General features: G+C 39.7%; 8 non-coding genes across 8 annotated transcripts; all 8 read right to left on the bottom strand.

Moving 5' to 3' along the window:
- Nucleotides 1–1,723: 1,723 nt before the first annotated feature.
- trnaa-cgc (transfer RNA alanine (anticodon CGC)) lies at nt 1,724–1,795 on the bottom strand. Its single transcript has one exon. It is a non-coding gene; the product is annotated as a tRNA-Ala (tRNA).
- A 2,074-nt stretch (nt 1,796–3,869) lies between these two features.
- trnaa-agc (transfer RNA alanine (anticodon AGC)) lies at nt 3,870–3,941 on the bottom strand. Its single transcript has one exon. It is a non-coding gene; the product is annotated as a tRNA-Ala (tRNA).
- Nucleotides 3,942–9,307: 5,366 nt separating this feature from the next.
- On the bottom strand, nt 9,308–9,379 carry trnaa-cgc (transfer RNA alanine (anticodon CGC)). Its single transcript has one exon. It is a non-coding gene; the product is annotated as a tRNA-Ala (tRNA).
- A 1,091-nt stretch (nt 9,380–10,470) lies between these two features.
- On the bottom strand, nt 10,471–10,542 carry trnaa-cgc (transfer RNA alanine (anticodon CGC)). Its single transcript has one exon. It is a non-coding gene; the product is annotated as a tRNA-Ala (tRNA).
- A 1,091-nt stretch (nt 10,543–11,633) lies between these two features.
- On the bottom strand, nt 11,634–11,705 carry trnaa-cgc (transfer RNA alanine (anticodon CGC)). Its single transcript has one exon. It is a non-coding gene; the product is annotated as a tRNA-Ala (tRNA).
- A 2,073-nt stretch (nt 11,706–13,778) lies between these two features.
- trnaa-agc (transfer RNA alanine (anticodon AGC)) lies at nt 13,779–13,850 on the bottom strand. The gene has a single exon. It is a non-coding gene; the product is annotated as a tRNA-Ala (tRNA).
- Nucleotides 13,851–15,922: 2,072 nt separating this feature from the next.
- trnaa-agc (transfer RNA alanine (anticodon AGC)) lies at nt 15,923–15,994 on the bottom strand. Its single transcript has one exon. It is a non-coding gene; the product is annotated as a tRNA-Ala (tRNA).
- A 2,073-nt stretch (nt 15,995–18,067) lies between these two features.
- On the bottom strand, nt 18,068–18,139 carry trnaa-agc (transfer RNA alanine (anticodon AGC)). Its single transcript has one exon. It is a non-coding gene; the product is annotated as a tRNA-Ala (tRNA).
- Nucleotides 18,140–19,671: the final 1,532 nt, after the last annotated feature.

Genomic DNA, 19,671 nt, shown 5'->3' with positions numbered 1-19,671 from the left:
CAATTGTGGATGGTCTCATTCTGTAGCTAACGGTCTGAAGAAAAGATCGATGCCAAACACCATCTTATAAGTCAAACAGGTCATTTGATATGGATTGAGAAATGCGCCGGACAGAGCCTTTATGTGGATATTTTCACTGTAGAAAACGTTGTTTACTTGACAATATCTCAAAATCCGATAACTTCAGGAAAAATACAAGTGGATATTGTTTTTCTATGGATCCTTACCGACAGACTGAGTACAAGAATGTACAGATTGGAAGCCGTTTTGTCCGTCATAAAAAGCAAACAGGTAGGACATGCGTTTGTAAAAGTTGAGACTTTCTCACAAACTATTGGTAATTGCTTCTTGGGGCATATTATTCAATGTAAATCAATGACATATTCGTTTTGTTGAGAAAATAACCTTTAAAATGATGTATAACTTGCTGGTATTGACCGCAAGTTATACATCATTTTACATCAAGAGAACTTTTGTAATTTGGAAACTGCGCGCCGGCGTGCAGGTGACAGGTATCTGAAATTCCACCAGTGTAATATGGCAACTTGCAATGACTAAAGCATTGTCTGGAGATGCTGGGGATTGAACCCATACATGCTAAGCATGCGCTCTACCACTGAGCTACATCCCCTTCGGAACTGTAAGCAAAAATGATAGAATGGACCAAAACGGAACAGATATGATGGCTTAGGAACAGAACACAAATAGTGATCGGATAGAAAATTCAAGAATAAATTCCTCTTTCACTGGTAATGACACAAAGGTCTGTGCCATTGTTACTTTACTTACATAAGCGTCACTTTTTGTGTGTTACAGTTACTTCTTTGGTCTGATCACCCAGTCCACAAGTGTTCCTGTACCTATATATTCACAAATCGAGCACTGTTAAGCAGGTGACGTCCTTTGCTGGTCAAGGGGAAGAGAAAGGTATGTTTCCGGCAGGGTTCAAAGAAATATGAAGCAATGCCAATGTATTTTTTTCTCATTGGCTTGTCCACCTGGCCACCACAATACTGCATCTTTGGAAAATGACTGTGAAATCTTGAGACCAATTAAAAATCAAGGTATGCTTGTCCAGTCAAGCATTGCTGGAAAACATGTCTGATCCCAAATGAACAAAGGTATGCGCGCTACCACTGAACCACTTTGTCTAGAAACACTCCAAAAAGAAACACCATCAAACCTGCTAGTCCATAGATGCATGGAAAAACAAAAAGTTGATTTCAAAATGTTGCGCCTGAATGGATGCCATGTTTCAAAGCCTCTCTTGACACCCATCCAGACTTATTGTACTTGTATATATTTTATAAGTGCTGCAAGATTCAACCGTAATGTGGGACTGGGAGTTTGCACTTAAGCTTGAGTTTGAGCATCTATCTCGGCATCAGATGACAATAAACCTACACTATACCATACATACACTTTTACTGACGGATATTTCAACAAAAGATATCTAACAATAACTGAGTTATAATTTGGCAGGGTGACAGTGCACAATGGATTTATAGTTTTTTTTAAGCTTGTGGATGAAATGTTGATTTTTGAATATCCATTAGCCAAAGAGTGATGCTATGATTTATACTGGTCAAAGCACTGAATGGTCTAAACTTACCAAATATTAGCTTCTGACATCCATTAGGCCACTGTGGATGTCAGAAGTCAGAAGTGTCTCTGAAATTCCTTGCAGTGTAATATGGCAGCTTGCCATGACTAAAGCAGTGTCTGGAAATGCTGGGGATTGAACCCATGACCTCATACATGCGAAGCATGCGCTCTACCACTGAGCTACATCCCCTTCGGAACCGTAATAAAAAATGATAGAATGGACCAAAACAGAACAGATATGATGGCTTAGGAACAGAACACAAATAGTGATCGGATAGAAAATTCAAGAATAAATTCCTCTTTCACTGGTAATGACACAAAGGTCTGTGCCATTGTTACTTTACTTACATAAGCATCACTTTTTGTGTGTTACAGTTACTTCTTTGGTCTGATCACCCAGTCCACAAGTGTTCCTGTACCTATTATTCACAAATCGAGCACTGTTAAGCAGGTGACGTCCTTTGCTGGTCAAGGGGAAGAGAAAGGTATGTTTCCGGCAGGGTTCAAAGAAATATGAAGCAATGCCAATGTATTTTTTGCCCATTGGCTTGTCCACCTGGCCACCACAATACTGCATCTTTGGAAAATTACTGTGAAATCTTGAGACCAATTAAAAATCAAGGTATGCTTGTCCAGTCAAGCCTTGCTGGAAAACATGTCTGATCCCAAATGAACAAAGGTATGTGCTCTACCACTGAACCACTTTGTCTAGAAATACTCCAAAAAGAAACACCATCAAACCTGCTAGTCCATAGATGCATGGAAAAACAAAAATTTGATTTCAAAATGTTGCGCCTGAATGGATGCCATGTTTCAAAGCCTCTCTTGACACCCATCCAGACTTATTGTACTTGTATATATTTTATAAGTGCTGCAAGATTCAACCATAATGTGGGACTGGGAGTTTGCACTTAAGCTTGAGTTTGAGCATCTATCTCGGCATCAGACTACAATAATCCTACACTATACCATACATACACTTTTACTGACGGATATTTCAACAAAAGGTATCTAACAATCACTGAGTTATAATTTGGCAGGGTGACAGTGCACAATGGATTTATAGTTTTTTTTAAGCTTGTGGATGAAAAGTTGATTTTTGAATATCCATTAGCCAAAGAGTGGGAGCTATGATTTATACTGGTCAAAGCACTGAATGGTCTAAACTTACCAAATATTAGCTTCTGACATCCATTAGGCCACTGTGGATGTCAGAAGTGTTGACATGGCATATTTAAGTCAAGGTCTCTAAAATTCCTTCCAGTGTAATATGGCAGCTTGCAATGACTAAAGCAGTGTCAGGAGATGCTGGGGATTGAACCCAGGACCTCATACATGCTCTACCACTGAGCTACATCCCCTTTGGTTCAATTCTCCAAAATGATAGAATGGACAAAAACGGAACAGATTTGATGGTTTAGAAACAACACAAATGAACAAAGGTATGCGCTCTACCACTAACCCGCTTTTTCTAGAAATACTATGTATATATGTTACAAAGCCTCTGTGTGAAGAAGCCCTAAGTCCCACCCACCATTCGAAAGGTATTCTTATTGGCTAGAATAATATCTCAATCAAAGTCTTCTACGTCACCGCATGCTAGCGCTAAGTGGACGTAAACAAGATGGATGCCCGCGTCGGAAGCGGCGCCTTTTTTTTTTGCGGCGGCTGTAAAGAACAAACCCGCGGACAGAAACAATTGTGGATGGTCTCATTCTGTAGCTAACGGTCTGAAGAAAAGATCGATGCCAAACACCATCTTATAAGTCAAACAGGTCATTTGATATGGATTGAGAAATGCGCCGGACAGAGCCTTTATGTGGATATTTTCACTGTAGAAAACGTTGTTTACTTGACAATATCTCAAAATCCGATAACTTCAGGAAAAATACAAGTGGATATTGTTTTTCTATGGATCCTTACCGACAGACTGAGTACAAGAATGTACAGATTGGAAGCCGTTTTGTCCGTCATAAAAAGCAAACAGGTAGGACATGCGTTTGTAAAAGTTGAGACTTTCTCACAAACTATTGGTAATTGCTTCTTGGGGCATATTATTCAATGTAAATCAATGACATATTCGTTTTGTTGAGAAAATAACCTTTAAAATGATGTATAACTTGCTGGTATTGACCGCAAGTTATACATCATTTTACATCAAGAGAACTTTTGTAATTTGGAAACTGCGCGCCGGCGTGCAGGTGACAGGTATCTGAAATTCCTTCCAGTGTAATATGGCAACTTGCAATGACTAAAGCATTGTCTGGAGATGCTGGGGATTGAACCCAGGGCCTCATACATGCTAAGCATGCGCTCTACCACTGAGCTACATCCCCTTCGGAACTGTAAGCAAAAATGATAGAATGGACCAAAACGGAACAGATATGATGGCTTAGGAACAGAACACAAATAGTGATCGGATAGAAAATTCAAGAATAAATTCCTCTTTCACTGGTAATGACACAAAGGTCTGTGCCATTGTTACTTTACTTACATAAGCGTCACTTTTTGTGTGTTACAGTTACTTCTTTGGTCTGATCACCCAGTCCACAAGTGTTCCTGTACCTATATATTCACAAATCGAGCACTGTTAAGCAGGTGACGTCCTTTGCTGGTCAAGGGGAAGAGAAAGGTATGTTTCCGGCAGGGTTCAAAGAAATATGAAGCAATGCCAATGTATTTTTTTCTCATTGGCTTGTCCACCTGGCCACCACAATACTGCATCTTTGGAAAATGACTGTGAAATCTTGAGACCAATTAAAAATCAAGGTATGCTTGTCCAGTCAAGCATTGCTGGAAAACATGTCTGATCCCAAATGAACAAAGGTATGCGCGCTACCACTGAACCACTTTGTCTAGAAACACTCCAAAAAGAAACACCATCAAACCTGCTAGTCCATAGATGCATGGAAAAACAAAAAGTTGATTTCAAAATGTTGCGCCTGAATGGATGCCATGTTTCAAAGCCTCTCTTGACACCCATCCAGACTTATTGTACTTGTATATATTTTATAAGTGCTGCAAGATTCAACCGTAATGTGGGACTGGGAGTTTGCACTTAAGCTTGAGTTTGAGCATCTATCTCGGCATCAGATGACAATAAACCTACACTATACCATACATACACTTTTACTGACGGATATTTCAACAAAAGATATCTAACAATCACTGAGTTATAATTTGGCAGGGTGACAGTGCACAATGGATTTATAGTTTTTTTTAAGCTTGTGGATGAAATGTTGATTTTTGAATATCCATTAGCCAAAGAGTGATGCTATGATTTATACTGGTCAAAGCACTGAATGGTCTAAACTTACCAAATATTAGCTTCTGACATCCATTAGGCCACTGTGGATGTCAGAAGTGTTGACATGGCATATTTAAGTCAAGGTCTCTAAAATTCCTTCCAGTGTAATATGGCAGCTTGCAATGACTAAAGCAGTGTCAGGAGATGCTGGGGATTGAACCCAGGACCTCATACATGCTCTACCACTGAGCTACATCCCCTTTGGTTCAATTCTCCAAAATGATAGAATGGACAAAAACGGAACAGATTTGATGGTTTAGAAACAACAAAAATGAACAAAGGTATGCGCTCTACCACTAACCCGCTTTTTCTAGAAATACTATGTATATATGTTACAAAGCCTCTGTGTGAAGAAGCCCTAAGTCCCACCCACCATTCGAAAGGTATTCTTATTGGCTAGAATAATATCTCAATCAAAGTCTTCTACGTCACCGCATGCTAGCGCTAAGTGGACGTAAACAAGATGGATGCCCGCGTCGGAAGCGGCGCCTTTTTTTTTGCGGCGGCTGTAAAGAACAAACCCGCGGACAGAAACAATTGTGGATGGTCTCATTCTGTAGCTAACGGTCTGAAGAAAAGATCGATGCCAAACACCATCTTATAAGTCAAACAGGTCATTTGATATGGATTGAGAAATGCGCCGGACAGAGCCTTTATGTGGATATTTTCACTGTAGAAAACGTTGTTTACTTGACAATATCTCAAAATCCGATAACTTCAGGAAAAATACAAGTGGATATTGTTTTTCTATGGATCCTTACCGACAGACTGAGTACAAGAATGTACAGATTGGAAGCCGTTTTGTCCGTCATAAAAAGCAAACAGGTAGGACATGCGTTTGTAAAAGTTGAGACTTTCTCACAAACTATTGGTAATTGCTTCTTGGGGCATATTATTCAATGTAAATCAATGACATATTCGTTTTGTTGAGAAAATAACCTTTAAAATGATGTATAACTTGCTGGTATTGACCGCAAGTTATACATCATTTTACATCAAGAGAACTTTTGTAATTTGGAAACTGCGCGCCGGCGTGCAGGTGACAGGTATCTGAAATTCCTTCCAGTGTAATATGGCAACTTGCAATGACTAAAGCATTGTCTGGAGATGCTGGGGATTGAACCCATACATGCTAAGCATGCGCTCTACCACTGAGCTACATCCCCTTCGGAACTGTAAGCAAAAATGATAGAATGGACCAAAACGGAACAGATATGATGGCTTAGGAACAGAACACAAATAGTGATCGGATAGAAAATTCAAGAATAAATTCCTCTTTCACTGGTAATGACACAAAGGTCTGTGCCATTGTTACTTTATTTAAGTAAGCATCGATTTTTGTGTGTTACAGTTACTTCTTTGGTCTAATCACCCAGTCCACAAGTGTTCCTGTAGCTATATATTCACAAATCAAGCACTGTTAAGCAGGTGACGTCCTTTGCTGGTCAAGGGGAAGAGAAAGGTATGTTTCCGGCAGGGTTCAAAGAAATATGAAGCAATGCCAATGTATTTTTTGCCCATTGGCTTGTCCACCTGGCCACCACAATACTGCATCTTTGGAAAATTACTGTGAAATCTTGAGACCAATTAAAAATCAAGGTATGCTTGTCCAGTCAAGCCTTGCTGGAAAACATGTCTGATCCCAAATGAACAAAGGTATGTGCTCTACCACTGAACCACTTTGTCTAGAAATACTCCAAAAAGAAACACCATCAAACCTGCTAGTCCATAGATGCATGGAAAAACAAAAATTTGATTTCAAAATGTTGCGCCTGAATGGATGCCATGTTTCAAAGCCTCTCTTGACACCCATCCAGACTTATTGTACTTGTATATATTTTATAAGTGCTGCAAGATTCAACCGTAATGTGGGACTGGGAGTTTGCACTTAAGCTTGAGTTTGAGCATCTATCTCGGCATCAGACTACAATAATCCTACACTATACCATACATACACTTTTACTGACGGATATTTCAACAAAAGGTATCTAACAATCACTGAGTTATAATTTGGCAGGGTGACAGTGCACAATGGATTTATAGTTTTTTTTAAGCTTGTGGATGAAAAGTTGATTTTTGAATATCCATTAGCCAAAGAGTGGGAGCTATGATTTATACTGGTCAAAGCACTGAATGGTCTAAACTTACCAAATATTAGCTTCTGACATCCATTAGGCCACTGTGGATGTCAGAAGTGTTGACATGGCATATTTAAGTCAAGGTCTCTAAAATTCCTTCCAGTGTAATATGGCAGCTTGCAATGACTAAAGCAGTGTCAGGAGATGCTGGGGATTGAACCCAGGACCTCATACATGCTCTACCACTGAGCTACATCCCCTTTGGTTCAATTCTCCAAAATGATAGAATGGACAAAAACGGAACAGATTTGATGGTTTAGAAACAACACAAATGAACAAAGGTATGCGCTCTACCACTAACCCGCTTTTTCTAGAAATACTATGTATATATGTTACAAAGCCTCTGTGTGAAGAAGCCCTAAGTCCCACCCACCATTCGAAAGGTATTCTTATTGGCTAGAATAATATCTCAATCAAAGTCTTCTACGTCACCGCATGCTAGCGCTAAGTGGACGTAAACAAGATGGATGCCCGCGTCGGAAGCGGCGCCTTTTTTTTTGCGGCGGCTGTAAAGAACAAACCCGCGGACAGAAACAATTGTGGATGGTCTCATTCTGTAGCTAACAGTCTGAAGAAAAGATCGATGCCAAACACCATCTTATAAGTCAAACAGGTCATTTGATATGGATTGAGAAATGCGCCGGACAGAGCCTTTATGTGGATATTTTCACTGTAGAAAACGTTGTTTACTTGACAATATCTCAAAATCCGATAACTTCAGGAAAAATACAAGTGGATATTGTTTTTCTATGGATCCTTACCGACAGACTGAGTACAAGAATGTACAGATTGGAAGCCGTTTTGTCCGTCATAAAAAGCAAACAGGTAGGACATGCGTTTGTAAAAGTTGAGACTTTCTCACAAACTATTGGTAATTGCTTCTTGGGGCATATTATTCAATGTAAATCAATGACATATTCGTTTTGTTGAGAAAATAACCTTTAAAATGATGTATAACTTGCTGGTATTGACCGCAAGTTATACATCATTTTACATCAAGAGAACTTTTGTAATTTGGAAACTGCGCGCCGGCGTGCAGGTGACAGGTATCTGAAATTCCTTCCAGTGTAATATGGCAACTTGCAATGACTAAAGCATTGTCTGGAGATGCTGGGGATTGAACCCATACATGCTAAGCATGCGCTCTACCACTGAGATACATCCCCTTCGGAACTGTAAGCAAAAATGATAGAATGGACCAAAACGGAACAGATATGATGGCTTAGGAACAGAACACAAATAGTGATCGGATAGAAAATTCAAGAATAAATTCCTCTTTCACTGGTAATGACACAAAGGTCTGTGCCATTGTTACTTTACTTACATAAGCGTCACTTTTTGTGTGTTACAGTTACTTCTTTGGTCTGATCACCCAGTCCACAAGTGTTCCTGTACCTATTATTCACAAATCGAGCACTGTTAAGCAGGTGACGTCCTTTGCTGGTCAAGGGGAAGAGAAAGGTATGTTTCCGGCAGGGTTCAAAGAAATATGAAGCAATGCCAATGTATTTTTTTCTCATTGGCTTGTCCACCTGGCCACCACAATACTGCATCTTTGGAAAATGACTGTGAAATCTTGAGACCAATTAAAAATCAAGGTATGCTTGTCCAGTCAAGCATTGCTGGAAAACATGTCTGATCCCAAATGAACAAAGGTATGCGCACTACCACTGAACCACTTTGTCTAGAAACACTCCAAAAAGAAACACCATCAAACCTGCTAGTCCATAGATGCATGGAAAAACAAAAAGTTGATTTCAAAATGTTGCGCCTGAATGGATGCCATGTTTAAAAGCCTCTCTTGACACCCATCCAGACTTATTGTACTTGTATATATTTTATAAGTGCTGCAAGATTCAACCGTAATGTGGGACTGGGAGTTTGCACTTAAGCTTGAGTTTGAGCATCTATCTCGGCATCAGATGACAATAAACCTACACTATACCATACATACACTTTTACTGACGGATATTTCAACAAAAGATATCTAACAATCACTGAGTTATAATTTGGCAGGGTGACAGTGCACAATGGATTTATAGTTTTTTTTAAGCTTGTGGATGAAATGTTGATTTTTGAATATCCATTAGCCAAAGAGTGATGCTATGATTTATACTGGTCAAAGCACTGAATGGTCTAAACTTACCAAATATTAGCTTCTGACATCCATTAGGCCACTGTGGATGTCAGAAGTCAGAAGTGTCTCTGAAATTCCTTGCAGTGTAATATGGCAGCTTGCCATGACTAAAGCAGTGTCTGGAGATGCTGGGGATTGAACCCAGGACCTCATACATGCGAAGCATGCGCTCTACCACTGAGCTACATCCCCTTCGGAACTGTAAGCAAAAATGATAGAATGGACCAAAACGGAACAGATATGATGGCTTAGGAACAGAACACAAATAGTGATCGGATAGAAAATTCAAGAATAAATTCCTCTTTCACTGGTAATGACACAAAGGTCTGTGCCATTGTTACTTTACTTACATAAGCGTCACTTTTTGTGTGTTACAGTTACTTCTTTGGTCTAATCACCCAGTCCACAAGTGTTCCTGTACCTATTATTCACAAATCGAGCACTGTTAAGCAGGTGACGTCCTTTGCTGGTCAAGGGGAAGAGAAAGGTATGTTTCCGGCAGGGTTCAAAGAAATATGAAGCAATGCCAATGTATTTTTTTCTCATTGGCTTGTCCACCTGGCCACCACAATACTGCATCTTTGGAAAATTACTGTGAAATCTTGAGACCAATTAAAAATCAAGGTATGCTTGTCCAGTCAAGCCTTGCTGGAAAACATGTCTGATCCCAAATGAACAAAGGTATGTGCTCTACCACTGAACCACTTTGTCTAGAAATACTCCAAAAAGAAACACCATCAAACCTGCTAGTCCATAGATGCATGGAAAAACAAAAATTTGATTTCAAAATGTTGCGCCTGAATGGATGCCATGTTTCAAAGCCTCTCTTGACACCCATCCAGACTTATTGTACTTGTATATATTTTATAAGTGCTGCAAGATTCAACCGTAATGTGGGACTGGGAGTTTGCACTTAAGCTTGAGTTTGAGCATCTATCTCGGCATCAGATGACAATAAACCTACACTATACCATACATACACTTTTACTGACGGATATTTCAACAAAAGATATCTAACAATCACTGAGTTATAATTTGGCAGGGTGACAGTGCACAATGGATTTATAGTTTTTTTTAAGCTTGTGGATGAAATGTTGATTTTTGAATATCCATTAGCCAAAGAGTGATGCTATGATTTATACTGGTCAAAGCACTGAATGGTCTAAACTTACCAAATATTAGCTTCTGACATCCATTAGGCCACTGTGGATGTCAGAAGTCAGAAGTGTCTCTGAAATTCCTTGCAGTGTAATATGGCAGCTTGCCATGACTAAAGCAGTGTCTGGAGATGCTGGGGATTGAACCCAGGACCTCATACATGCGAAGCATGCGCTCTACCACTGAGCTACATCCCCTTCGGAACTGTAAGCAAAAATGATAGAATGGACCAAAACGGAACAGATATGATGGCTTAGGAACAGAACACAAATAGTGATCGGATAGAAAATTCAAGAATAAATTCCTCTTTCACTGGTAATGACACAAAGGTCTGTGCCATTGTTACTTTACTTACATAAGCGTCACTTTTTGTGTGTTACAGTTACTTCTTTGGTCTAATCACCCAGTCCACAAGTGTTCCTGTACCTATTATTCACAAATCGAGCACTGTTAAGCAGGTGACGTCCTTTGCTGGTCAAGGGGAAGAGAAAGGTATGTTTCCGGCAGGGTTCAAAGAAATATGAAGCAATGCCAATGTATTTTTTTCTCATTGGCTTGTCCACCTGGCCACCACAATACTGCATCTTTGGAAAATGACTGTGAAATCTTGAGACCAATTAAAAATCAAGGTATGCTTGTCCAGTCAAGCCTTGCTGGAAAACATGTCTGATCCCAAATGAACAAAGGTATGTGCTCTACCACTGAACCACTTTGTCTAGAAATACTCCAAAAATAAACACCATCAAACCTGCTAGTCCATAGATGCATGGAAAAACAAAAATTTGATTTCAAAATGTTGCGCCTGAATGGATGCCATGTTTCAAAGCCTCTCTTGACACCCATCCAGACTTATTGTACTTGTATATATTTTATAAGTGCTGCAAGATTCAACCGTGATGTGGGACTGGGAGTTTGCACTTAAGCTTGAGTTTGAGCATCTATCTCGGCATCAGACTACAATAATCCTACACTATACCATACATACACTTTTACTGACGGATATTTCAACAAAAGATATCTAACAATCACTGAGTTATAATTTGGCAGGGTGACAGTGCACAATGGATTTATAGTTTTTTTTAAGCTTGTGGATGAAATGTTGATTTTTGAATATCCATTAGCCAAAGAGTGATGCTATGATTTATACTGGTCAAAGCACTGAATGGTCTAAACTTACCAAATATTAGCTTCTGACATCCATTAGGCCACTGTGGATGTCAGAAGTCAGAAGTGTCTCTGAAATTCCTTGCAGTGTAATATGGCAGCTTGCCATGACTAAAGCAGTGTCTGGAGATGCTGGGGATTGAACCCAGGACCTCATACATGCGAAGCATGCGGTCTACCACTGAGTTACATCCCCCTTCAGAAGTGTGAGGAAAAATGATAGAATGGACCAAAACGGAACAGATTTGATGGCTTTGGAACAGAACACAAACAGTGATCGGATAGAAAATTCAAGAATAAATTCCTCTTTCACTGGTAATGACACAAAGGTCTGTGCCATTGTTACTTTATTTAAGTAAGCATCGATCTTTGTGTGTTACAGTTACTTCTTTGGTCTAATCACCCAGTCCACAAGTGTTCCTGTAGCTATATATTCACAAATCAAGCACTGTTAAGCAGGTGACGTCCTTTGCTGGTCAAGGGGAAGAGAAAGGTATGTTTCCGGCAGGGTTCAAAGAAATATGAAGCAATGCCAATGTATTTTTTGCCCATTGGCTTGTCCACCTGGCCACCACAATACTGCATCTTTGGAAAATTACTGTGAAATCTTGAGACCAATTAAAAATCAAGGTATGCTTGTCCAGTCAAGCCTTGCTGGAAAACATGTCTGATCCCAAATGAACAAAGGTATGTGCTCTACCACTGAACCACTTTGTCTAGAAATACTCCAAAAAGAAACACCATCAAACCTGCTAGTCCATAGATGCATGGAAAAACAAAAATTTGATTTCAAAATGTTGCGCCTGAATGGATGCCATGTTTCAAAGCCTCTCTTGACACCCATCCAGACTTATTGTACTTGTATATATTTTATAAGTGCTGCAAGATTCAACCGTAATGTGGGACTGGGAGTTTGTACTTAAGCTTGAGTTTGAGCATCTATCTCGGCATCAGATGACAATAAACCTACACTATACCATACATACACTTTTACTGACGGATATTTCAACAAAAGGTATCTAACAATCACTGAGTTATAATTTGGCAGGGTGACAGTGCACAATGGATTTATAGTTTTTTTTAAGCTTGTGGATGAAAAGTTGATTTTTGAATATCCATTAGCCAAAGAGTGGGAGCTATGATTTATACTGGTCAAAGCACTGAATGGTCTAAACTTACCAAATATTAGCTTCTGACATCCATTAGGCCACTGTGGATGTCAGAAGTGTTGACATGGCATATTTAAGTCAAGGTCTCTAAAATTCCTTCCAGTGTAATATGGCAGCTTGCAATGACTAAAGCAGTGTCAGGAGATGCTGGGGATTGAACCCAGGACCTCATACATGCTCTACCACTGAGCTACATCCCCTTTGGTTCAATTCTCCAAAATGATAGAATGGACAAAAACGGAACAGATTTGATGGTTTAGAAACAACACAAATGAACAAAGGTATGCGCTCTACCACTAACCCGCTTTTTCTAGAAATACTATGTATATATGTTACAAAGCCTCTGTGTGAAGAAGCCCTAAGTCCCACCCACCATTCGAAAGGTATTCTTATTGGCTAGAATAATATCTCAATCAAAGTCTTCTACGTCACCGCATGCTAGCGCTAAGTGGACGTAAACAAGATGGATGCCCGCGTCGGAAGCGGCGCCTTTTTTTTTGCGGCGGCTGTAAAGAACAAACCCGCGGACAGAAACAATTGTGGATGGTCTCATTCTGTAGCTAACAGTCTGAAGAAAAGATCGATGCCAAACACCATCTTATAAGTCAAACAGGTCATTTGATATGGATTGAGAAATGCGCCGGACAGAGCCTTTATGTGGATATTTTCACTGTAGAAAACGTTGTTTACTTGACAATATCTCAAAATCCGATAACTTCAGGAAAAATACAAGTGGATATTGTTTTTCTATGGATCCTTACCGACAGACTGAGTACAAGAATGTACAGATTGGAAGCCGTTTTGTCCGTCATAAAAAGCAAACAGGTAGGACATGCGTTTGTAAAAGTTGAGACTTTCTCACAAACTATTGGTAATTGCTTCTTGGGGCATATTATTCAATGTAAATCAATGACATATTCGTTTTGTTGAGAAAATAACCTTTAAAATGATGTATAACTTGCTGGTATTGACCGCGGAAATAAAAGAGATGATGTAAGAGAACTTTTGTAATTTGGAAACTGCGCGCCGGCGTGCAGGTGACAGGTATCTGAAATTCCTTCTAGTGTAATATGGCAACTTGCAATGACTAAAGCATTGTCTGGAGATGCTGGGGATTGAACCCAGGGCCTCATACATGCTAAGCATGTGCTCTACCACTGAGCTACATCCCCTTCGGAACTGTAAGCAAAAATGATACAATGGACCAAAACGGAACAGATATAATGGCTTAGGAACAGAACACAAATAGTGATCGGATAGAAAATTCAAGAATAAATTCCTCTTTCACTGGTAATGACACAAAGGTCTGTGCCATTGTTACTTTACTTACATAAGCGTCACTTTTTGTGTGTTACAGTTACTTCTTTGGTCTGATCACCCAGTCCACAAGTGTTCCTGTACCTATATATTCACAAATCGAGCACTGTTAAGCAGGTGACGTCCTTTGCTGGTCAAGGGGAAGAGAAAGGTATGTTTCCGGCAGGGTTCAAAGAAATATGAAGCAATGCCAATGTATTTTTTTCTCATTGGCTTGTCCACCTGGCCACCACAATACTGCATCTTTGGAAAATTACTGTGAAATCTTGAGACCAATTAAAAATCAAGGTATGCTTGTCCAGTCAAGCCTTGCTGGAAAACATGTCTGATCCCAAATGAACAAAGGTATGTGCTCTACCACTGAACCACTTTGTCTAGAAATACTCCAAAAAGAAACACCATCAAACCTGCTAGTCCATAGATGCATGGAAAAACAAAAATTTGATTTCAAAATGTTGCGCCTGAATGGATGCCATGTTTCAAAGCCTCTCTTGACACCCATCCAGACTTATTGTACTTGTATATATTTTATAAGTGCTGCAAGATTCAACCGTAATGTGGGACTGGGAGTTTGCACTTAAGCTTGAGTTTGAGCATCTATCTCGGCATCAGATGACAATAAACCTACACTATACCATACATACACTTTTACTGACGGATATTTCAACAAAAGGTATCTAACAATCACTGAGTTATAATTTGGCAGGGTGACAGTGCACAATGGATTTATAGTTTTTTTTAAGCTTGTGGATGAAAAGTTGATTTTTGAATATCCATTAGCCAAAGAGTGGGAGCTATGATTTATACTGGTCAAAGCACTGAATGGTCTAAACTTACCAAATATTAGCTTCTGACATCCATTAGGCCACTGTGGATGTCAGAAGTGTTGACATGGCATATTTAAGTCAAGGTCTCTAAAATTCCTTCCAGTGTAATATGGCAGCTTGCAATGACTAAAGCAGTGTCAGGAGATGCTGGGGATTGAACCCAGGACCTCATACATGCTCTACCACTGAGCTACATCCCCTTTGGTTCAATTCTCCAAAATGATAGAATGGACAAAAACGGAACAGATTTGATGGTTTAGAAACAACACAAATGAACAAAGGTATGCGCTCTACCACTAACCCGCTTTTTCTAGAAATACTATGTATATATGTTACAAAGCCTCTGTGTGAAGAAGCCCTAAGTCCCACCCACCATTCGAAAGGTATTCTTATTGGCTAGAATAATATCTCAATCAAAGTCTTCTACGTCACCGCATGCTAGCGCTAAGTGGACGTAAACAAGATGGATGCCCGCGTCGGAAGCGGCGCCTTTTTTTTTGCGGCGGCTGTAAAGAACAAACCCGCGGACAGAAACAATTGTGGATGGTCTCATTCTGTAGCTAACAGTCTGAAGAAAAGATCGATGCCAAACACCATCTTATAAGTCAAACAGGTCATTTGATATGGATTGAGAAATGCGCCGGACAGAGCCTTTATGTGGATATTTTCACTGTAGAAAACGTTGTTTACTTGACAATATCTCAAAATCCGATAACTTCAGGAAAAATACAAGTGGATATTGTTTTTCTATGGATCCTTACCGACAGACTGAGTACAAGAATGTACAGATTGGAAGCCGTTTTGTCCGTCATAAAAAGCAAACAGGTAGGACATGCGTTTGTAAAAGTTGAGACTTTCTCACAAACTATTGGTAATTGCTTCTTGGGGCATATTATTCAATGTAAATCAATGACATATTCGTTTTGTTGAGAAAATAACCTTTAAAATGATGTATAACTTGCTGGTATTGACCGCGGAAATAAAAGAGATGATGTAAGAGAACTTTTGTAATTTGGAAACTGCGCGCCGGCGTGCAGGTGACAGGTATCTGAAATTCCTTCTAGTGTAATATGGCAACTTGCAATGACTAAAGCATTGTCTGGAGATGCTGGGGATTGAACCCAGGGCCTCATACATGCTAAGCATGTGCTCTACCACTGAGCTACATCCCCTTCGGAACTGTAAGCAAAAATGATACAATGGACCAAAACGGAACAGATATAATGGCTTAGGAACAGAACACAAATAGTGATCGGATAGAAAATTCAAGAATAAATTCCTCTTTCACTGGTAATGACACAAAGGTCTGTGCCATTGTTACTTTACTTACATAAGCGTCACTTTTTGTGTGTTACAGTTACTTCTTTGGTCTGATCACCCAGTCCACAAGTGTTCCTGTACCTATATATTCACAAATCGAGCACTGTTAAGCAGGTGACGTCCTTTGCTGGTCAAGGGGAAGAGAAAGGTATGTTTCCGGCAGGGTTCAAAGAAATATGAAGCAATGCCAATGTATTTTTTGCCCATTGGCTTGTCCACCTGGCCACCACAATACTGCATCTTTGGAAAATTACTGTGAAATCTTGAGACCAATTAAAAATCAAGGTATGCTTGTCCAGTCAAGCCTTGCTGGAAAACATGTCTGATCCCAAATGAACAAAGGTATGTGCTCTACCACTGAACCACTTTGTCTAGAAATACTCCAAAAAGAAACACCATCAAACCTGCTAGTCCATAGATGCATGGAAAAACAAAAATTTGATTTCAAAATGTTGCGCCTGAATGGATGCCATGTTTCAAAGCCTCTCTTGACACCCATCCAGACTTATTGTACTTGTATATATTTTATAAGTGCTGCAAGATTCAACCGTAATGTGGGACTGGGAGTTTGCACTTAAGCTTGAGTTTGAGCATCTATCTCGGCATCAGACTACAATAATCCTACACTATACCATACATACACTTTTACTGACGGATATTTCAACAAAAGGTATCTAACAATCACTGAGTTATAATTTGGCAGGGTGACAGTGCACAATGGATTTATAGTTTTTTTTAAGCTTGTGGATGAAAAGTTGATTTTTGAATATCCATTAGCCAAAGAGTGGGAGCTATGATTTATACTGGTCAAAGCACTGAATGGTCTAAACTTACCAAATATTAGCTTCTGACATCCATTAGGCCACTGTGGATGTCAGAAGTGTTGACATGGCATATTTAAGTCAAGGTCTCTAAAATTCCTTCCAGTGTAATATGGCAGCTTGCAATGACTAAAGCAGTGTCAGGAGATGCTGGGGATTGAACCCAGGACCTCATACATGCTCTACCACTGAGCTACATCCCCTTTGGTTCAATTCTCCAAAATGATAGAATGGACAAAAACGGAACAGATTTGATGGTTTAGAAACAACACAAATGAACAAAGGTATGCGCTCTACCACTAACCCGCTTTTTCTAGAAATACTATGTATATATGTTACAAAGCCTCTGTGTGAAGAAGCCCTAAGTCCCACCCACCATTCGAAAGGTATTCTTATTGGCTAGAATAATATCTCAATCAAAGTCTTCTACGTCACCGCATGCTAGCGCTAAGTGGACGTAAACAAGATGGATGCCCGCGTCGGAAGCGGCGCCTTTTTTTTTTGCGGCGGCTGTAAAGAACAAACCCGCGGACAGAAACAATTGTGGATGGTCTCATTCTGTAGCTAACGGTCTGAAGAAAAGATCGATGCCAAACACCATCTTATAAGTCAAACAGGTCATTTGATATGGATTGAGAAATGCGCCGGACAGAGCCTTTATGTGGATATTTTCACTGTAGAAAACGTTGTTTACTTGACAATATCTCAAAATCCGATAACTTCAGGAAAAATACAAGTGGATATTGTTTTTCTATGGATCCTTACCGACAGACTGAGTACAAGAATGTACAGATTGGAAGCCGTTTTGTCCGTCATAAAAAGCAAACAGGTAGGACATGCGTTTGTAAAAGTTGAGACTTTCTCACAAACTATTGGTAATTGCTTCTTGGGGCATATTATTCAATGTAAATCAATGACATATTCGTTTTGTTGAGAAAATAACCTTTAAAATGATGTATAACTTGCTGGTATTGACCGCGGAAATAAAAGAGATGATGTAAGAGAACTTTTGTAATTTGGAAACTGCGCGCCGGCGTGCAGGTGACAGGTATCTGAAATTCCTTCTAGTGTAATATGGCAACTTGCAATGACTAAAGCATTGTCTGGAGATGCTGGGGATTGAACCCAGGGCCTCATACATGCTAAGCATGTGCTCTACCACTGAGCTACATCCCCTTCGGAACTGTAAGCAAAAATGATACAATGGACCAAAACGGAACAGATATAATGGCTTAGGAACAGAACACAAATAGTGATCGGATAGAAAATTCAAGAATAAATTCCTCTTTCACTGGTAATGACACAAAGGTCTGTGCCATTGTTACTTTACTTACATAAGCGTCACTTTTTGTGTGTTACAGTTACTTCTTTGGTCTGATCACCCAGTCCACAAGTGTTCCTGTACCTATATATTCACAAATCGAGCACTGTTAAGCAGGTGACGTCCTTTGCTGGTCAAGGGGAAGAGAAAGGTATGTTTCCGGCAGGGTTCAAAGAAATATGAAGCAATGCCAATGTATTTTTTGCCCATTGGCTTGTCCACCTGGCCACCACAATACTGCATCTTTGGAAAATTACTGTGAAATCTTGAGACCAATTAAAAATCAAGGTATGCTTGTCCAGTCAAGCCTTGCTGGAAAACATGTCTGATCCCAAATGAACAAAGGTATGTGCTCTACCACTGAACCACTTTGTCTAGAAATACTCCAAAAAGAAACACCATCAAACCTGCTAGTCCATAGATGCATGGAAAAACAAAAATTTGATTTCAAAATGTTGCGCCTGAATGGATGCCATGTTTCAAAGCCTCTCTTGACACCCATCCAGACTTATTGTACTTGTATATATTTTATAAGTGCTGCAAGATTCAACCGTAATGTGGGACTGGGAGTTTGCACTTAAGCTTGAGTTTGAGCATCTATCTCGGCATCAGACTACAATAATCCTACACTATACCATACATACACTTTTACTGACGGATATTTCAACAAAAGGTATCTAACAATCACTGAGTTATAATTTGGCAGGGTGACAGTGCACAATGGATTTATAGTTTTTTTTAAGCTTGTGGATGAAAAGTTGATTTTTGAATATCCATTAGCCAAAGAGTGGGAGCTATGATTTATACTGGTCAAAGCACTGAATGGTCTAAACTTACCAAATATTAGCTTCTGACATCCATTAGGCCACTGTGGATGTCAGAAGTGTTGACATGGCATATTTAAGTCAAGGTCTCTAAAATTCCTTCCAGTGTAATATGGCAGCTTGCAATGACTAAAGCAGTGTCAGGAGATGCTGGGGATTGAACCCAGGACCTCATACATGCTCTACCACTGAGCTACATCCCCTTTGGTTCAATTCTCCAAAATGATAGAATGGACAAAAACGGAACAGATTTGATGGTTTAGAAACAACACAAATGAACAAAGGTATGCGCTCTACCACTAACCCGCTTTTTCTAGAAATACTATGTATATATGTTACAAAGCCTCTGTGTGAAGAAGCCCTAAGTCCCACCCACCATTCGAAAGGTATTCTTATTGGCTAGAATAATATCTCAATCAAAGTCTTCTACGTCACCGCATGCTAGCGCTAAGTGGACGTAAACAAGATGGATGCCCGCGTCGGAAGCGGCGCCTTTTTTTTTTGCGGCGGCTGTAAAGAACAAACCCGCGGACAGAAACAATTGTGGATGGTCTCATTCTGTA

Source organism: Eucyclogobius newberryi, unplaced genomic scaffold, assembly GCF_026437365.1.
Source record: "Eucyclogobius newberryi isolate DKJ021-1_F unplaced genomic scaffold, fEucNew1.0.hap1 SCAF_4, whole genome shotgun sequence".
In the NCBI taxonomy this organism is placed as follows: Eukaryota; Metazoa; Chordata; class Actinopteri; order Gobiiformes; family Gobiidae; genus Eucyclogobius; species Eucyclogobius newberryi.
The sequence above is the reverse complement of the archived record's forward strand: the minus strand, read 5'-3'. Positions and strand labels throughout refer to the sequence as shown.